The sequence below is a fragment of the Lampris incognitus genome, chromosome 9 (genome assembly GCF_029633865.1).
Source record: "Lampris incognitus isolate fLamInc1 chromosome 9, fLamInc1.hap2, whole genome shotgun sequence".
Lineage (NCBI taxonomy): Eukaryota > Metazoa > Chordata > Actinopteri > Lampriformes > Lampridae > Lampris > Lampris incognitus.
In genome coordinates, this window is record NC_079219.1 from 29,874,079 (window position 1) to 29,880,078 (window position 6,000).

Consider the following 6,000-nt stretch of genomic DNA (forward strand, 5'->3'; position numbering starts at 1 on the left):
TTACTGTGTACGGCTGAAGGCAGGGTAGATGAATGGATGATGGATATATGTGCATGGGGATTTTGTGAAGCCTGTGAACACAGGGATGAAAACAAATGTGATGAGCTGAGAGAACTCAGACATAGAAAGTACAGGTACAAGGGGTAAAAAGACATGGCCACCACTGGGGGGGGGGTGATGGTTCTGGCTGTGGCCCTGTAGAAGGCACCGAGATGTCACGAGAGGTGATCCTGGAGGTGGGTAGCTCAGGTGAGTGTGCCAGAAGCGCAGAAGGCTCGGAGTTTGCTGTGGCTGGAGTGTTGGTGGATGACAAGTAAAGTTGAAACAACCTAGTTTTATTGTTGGAGCAACTGAAGGGAATACCTTTCCTTTTTAGGGCACTCTGAAGGAGAGCAATGGTCCAGTCTCTGATGTTTGTTTCGTGACTTGGATGTGGTGACGGATGATGTGATGGAGGTGTTCCGAGGAGGGCGATCGAGCTGACTTCCGTGTCTATGTTTGTTGCAACCCTGGAATCCTGGGCCTCATGGACGGAGGAGCAGGTGGGCTTGGATGGGGGTCCCTGCAAGGCTGAGGTATGTGTATTGTAGAGTGCAAGTGGCTTTGGTGAGAAGATAGGCTATGGTCTGACACTGCTGTGAGAATAACATGACTGGAGAAGAATCACCGTTGAGGAGATCGTCGCCTGACTAGGATGGATTACTTTGCAGTTCGGGATCCATGGTGAGTGGGTTTTTGTTTTATTTTCTGAGGTAGTATTAGTCTGTTTTGAATTAATGTGATCAAGCGCAGGCACGAAGCACGGTTTTTCATCGAGAGAACAGAGACAGACTGTGCTGGATGGTTTGACCAGGTATAAGTTGGCTTGCCAGGTGATTAGAGGAGTGGTTGAGGTGTGGCCTTGCTCCCGAACCTTGGTTAACTTCATTTATTTATTTATTTATACATTACATTATTGTTATTTTTATTTAGAAGACATAGGAAATCTTTATGCACTTCAGTTAGACTTTTTTTTAATGGAATGGAGCTCATAACAAAAGATTCCATCGTAGACTAGACTTTTTCAATGTAGGACGTCCTCTCTTATGTCAACTCTGCGCTCTGTAGTCTGCCTGCCTTGCATCGGCCCAGCCCAGGAATATCACGCTTAAAAGCACTTGGGTGCTGCCACCTACTGGCGGTATGTAGGCTATACAGCTACTGAGGCACAGTGCGGTACGCTTAGAGATCTGCACATTTGCAGATCGCAACGCGCATTTGCAGAGCTGCCACAGCAGAAGTGTAGCAAAAATCATGGGTAAAAGGACAGCCAATTGAGAGGCCCACCTGAGTTGTAACTGATGACTTCTCTGGATTTCCAGCTCTTGGAGCAAAATACTTACGACTTTTCAGCCACACAGATTCTGAATACACATTTGTAGATTCCTGTACAACAGAGATTATTTTACACGTTTACAAATCTGATTACACACACCCTCGGATTGAGATACAGTTACACAACCCTCCACAAATATTTGCAGATGAGTCTGCTACAATAATGGCCCCACAAGTGGGGTTGAAAGGACATAGTTTTACAAACCTTGTAATAATTAATGCATAACGTAATAAATAAATGATAGTTGCCTGCACCTGCTAGATATGCAGAAATACATGCATGAGATTAAGATACAGCATTCTCATGCCTGGAATGTGAATATAAAAAAAAAACTAAAACTTCAGGACATTACCTGTGTTTCACACTTTGTATCAGTAAATGTAATTGCTGTTGTGTGTCAGTGATGAATTGTTGTAAAAATCATAGCAAAACGTAATGATCCAACAATCTTGATATCGCCAACTTTAGCGCCATCTCAGTACCCTGTGCACACTGCCCCTTGTGCTACTCTCTCTCCCTATCACTCTCTATCACTCTGCCCTGCTGTGAAGCTGAGACCCACTTATCTCGCTTCTCTTATCTAAGATGGATTTGTGTGTGTGTGCGCGTGCGTGCGTGCGTGTGTGCGTGGATGTGTGTGTGCGTGCACTCACATACTGTGTTGCGAGAGCTGGGAGTGCTGAGGTGGTGTTGGGACAGTGGCTCCCCTCTTGTTTTTCGTCTCTAAACGCAGACAGACAGACAGGCAGGTGGTATGTGTGTTTGTGTGTGTGTGTGTGTGTAACCAGGGGGATGGAAATTTGCTGCTTTTATCTTGCACTAACCCCGCCACGCTCCACCCCCCACACCCCCCACCATGCCAGCCAATGGGAGTAAGGATCATGGCCAAAGTGGGAGGGAGTGATCCACAAGGATAAATGAGGCTTACATATGAATATTATGTCTCCATGTGTTTGAAGTCTAGCGTTTAAAATCCCGCCAGAAAAGTGATACATTTTCACACACGCGGCGGTTCAGTCCATGCCTGTTGCTCTTTGACCTTTCTATTTAAACACAGCATTTTATTTCGCTTTATGTATCTTATGTGCTGTATAGTTCAGTTGGAATTACTTGTTTTATTAGACCTAGACTTTGATTATAAACATACAGTTTATATCAGGGCAAACTTCACAGTCATTTCGAATGATTGTATACAGGCAAATGTGATTAGATATAAAACAGAGGACTAGTTTATTTTAAGGACCACAACGGCGCATATTATGAAATCCTCATCCTTTCATAAACACTTTGTCACTGTGTTAATTAAACACGTGGTTAAGACAAAAGTTCCACAAATATCCAAATCAAATCTCAACAGCAGCAAAACACAGAAGAAGAAGAAACAACGCTGTTTAGGCTAACAGGCGCATATGGCAGACTTAACATGTATGAGACCTTAATCAACATAGACTATCCATCCATTATCCGTACCAGCTCAATCCAATACAGGGCTGTGAGGTCTGGAGTCTGTGTGAGCAGGCGCTGAGCAGAGGGTAGGAAGAGACCCGAGACAGGTCGCTGGTTCATCATAGAACACACACACACACGCACACGCACACGCACACGCACACACACACACACACACACACACACACACACACACACACACACACAGGGCACCCCCACACTATTCACACCTATGTGCAGTGCTATCTACCAAGACACTGTACCACCTGTAACACCCTTCAAACGGGATCAAACGTAACACCAAGATTTTTGGCTGCCACACTTTGGGAAACCACAGAATTGTCGATTGTTACAGTAAAAACACGAGCACGGCGGGCTCAAGCATTAGAAAACAATACTCAGCAAACATGAGTCTACGCCCAGGAAGAAATTATATCAAGGAAGACACCACTATGCAGCAAAATGAAGCTAGTGGAGAACAACAAGCAGAGGTTGTAGATCAAGCAACCAAGAGGCAGGGGCCTCCTCGAGCATTTGATGCTAAGTCGCAGAGCATCCACCAGACTCTCTCAGAGGTCATCATCAACAGCCTCTTCAGCCACAAAAGCCTATGCTAAAGCAAAAGCTGCCCAAGCTTAACCAGCATACCCTGAAAGAGAAGCTGACATGATGAAGCAGAGAGCAGACCTGGAAGCAAGCATGCTAAAACAAAAGGCTAACTACGATGCTAGTCTCCATCTTCTCCAGTACCAAAGAGCTGCTGCTGCAGCTGAAGCTGAAGCTACAGCCAATGGGGAGGCCAAGGTGGAAAGCAGAGAGCTCAGTCAAGAACCCTACATTGAAGACAAGCCCTTCAGTACAGTTTAACGCACTAGTGAGTACATCCAACAAGTCTGAGTTATTCTTTCCAGCACTGCCTTCGAAACATAGAGCAGTGGAGTCACATGAGAGAAAAATGAATAAACTGGAAATACCTGATGATAGAACAGCAACTCATCATGATATCCAAAGCAACACACAGCCGGGACGGCTCGAAAGAGTGAGGTAATTGGTCAGGTACAGTTGGGGAGAAAAAGGGGAAAATCCAAAAGAAAAAACAAAAGAGAGTATGTGCTGCTAGGGCAGCACAGTAGTCAGATATTCTGTTATCCAACTTCATATCTCATCACTACTGTGTTCATTCTTCAGAATTTGGGGATAATTTAGTACTTCTATGGCAGTGAATTATAACATGATACATTATCTGAAAACTTCCATGACTTAAAATGTTTGTAAATGACACAATCCAAAGACATGTAGGTCAGGTGAATTGGACATACTAAATTGCCCCTAGGTATGACTCTGTGTGTGTGTGTGTGTGTGTGTGTGTGTGTGTGTGTGTGTGTGTGTGTGTGTGTGTGTGTGTGTGTGTGTGTGTGTGTGTGTGTGTGTGTGTGTGTGTGTGTGTGTGTGTGTGTGTTACACCCTGGACAGGCCACTAGGCTTGTCCAGGGTGGATGGATGGATGGATTTTTAAAAAGAGAGAGAGAGAAACTCGTCTGGAATACTTTTCTGCTATCTAGTGGAAGAAAAAGGGATGACTGAATATGAATCAGCCACTTAACGGTAGAGAAACTGACTCTAGCGGACGCCATGAGAACAACAACAAAGCAAAGATCATTTGTGCATGTGTATACAACATACTAAAATGCCATAGTGTGTCACATACTGGCAATTTAGGACTGGAAATTGGGATTTGCATGTTTGGGCAACAATGTCGAAAATCCACCGTAATGTGCTTAATATAAGAATATTAAAGCCAGAACTTGAGCAGAAAACAATCGATTATAATCTAGAATTGATTTACATATAAACTATCTTTTAAACATTTGTACGATGTGCAGCTAGGCAAATCATCTAACGATTCTGCAGTAGCACACTGAATATCTTGCCCCTCATGATTTGATATTTGGTCTGCTTGGGCCTGAAGCAGCACAGCGTTTTATGACTGTATCTTAAATAACACAGCTGTGAGGGGGATCTTAGTCACACTGAAAAACAACACGAATGACATCTGGAGAGTCAATCTTCACTGCCATGCCATCCAAAGTTGCTAAGAATGCCTTAGCACCAGCCATCAATACAATCCAAACATCCATATGCATGCATGATGTAACAACAGCAAAACACTAGTATCACAAGAAAAAAGCAAGTATCTAAAATGATAAAAGCAATTTTAGAAAGGCATACAAAATGGTTAAGAAAGAAAAACAATAATATCAGCATAGACCAGTGCTCCTATTAGATAGAGAAGTGCAATAATTCACTGACAGTTTATGCAGCTTAATATGGTTGATACATAGTAAACCGTGCAATGGGACCAGTTCATGGCATGAATAGCATCAAGGTGCTCTGGTGAAAGCAAGATCTGTCTTTGATGCTATTACCCTGAAACATGTACATGAGGGCAAGGGGTGGGTTTTCAGGGGGAGAAGAATCAGAAATGATTCTCTGACATATAGATTGCATCCACAGATGGCAGGGCCCATACCAAATAGTAATAGACAAGGTTATAATGAATCTGACCCTTTTATACATGTGTATTTGACAAAATGATTATTGGCTATTAATTACGTGTACATCAATCATTGCTGTTTTCATTGTGCTTTTGTTGACTTGGGTCTATCTTAACTTGATTTGTCAGGAGCAGTGGGTGACTTGGTGGGTGAGACCGTAATGTCAACACAGGAGCATTCTGGGGGGGGGGGGGATATGGCGCGCAGTAAGCCAAAACATTGCGCACAATGGCTGATGACTGTTCAGGCATTAGCTTTTTATTATGGAAATACCAGCATTATTTTTCCCTCCTCAAAACAAAGGACAAGAATAAAGTGGTGAGCTGTAATCTATGTGCAGGAGGGAAAACATTGACCACAGCCAAGAATAGCAATTCTAATGTCCTGTAGCACCTAGCAAAACAACACGCTTCTACTAAGCTAGTTGCCAAAGACCCCAGCGCAGCGAACACCAATGACCCAGGTGCAGCCCACGTCAGCTCGGCTGACCAAGGAGGAGCCACTCCATCCAAACAGCCAAGGCTTGATTTTAATCTGTCTAGTCTTTAGAGAGCTCTGTATAGTTTTTCCTTATGAGGCTGAAAGCATTTCTTAAATGTATCCACCATTAATTTTATCCACTAT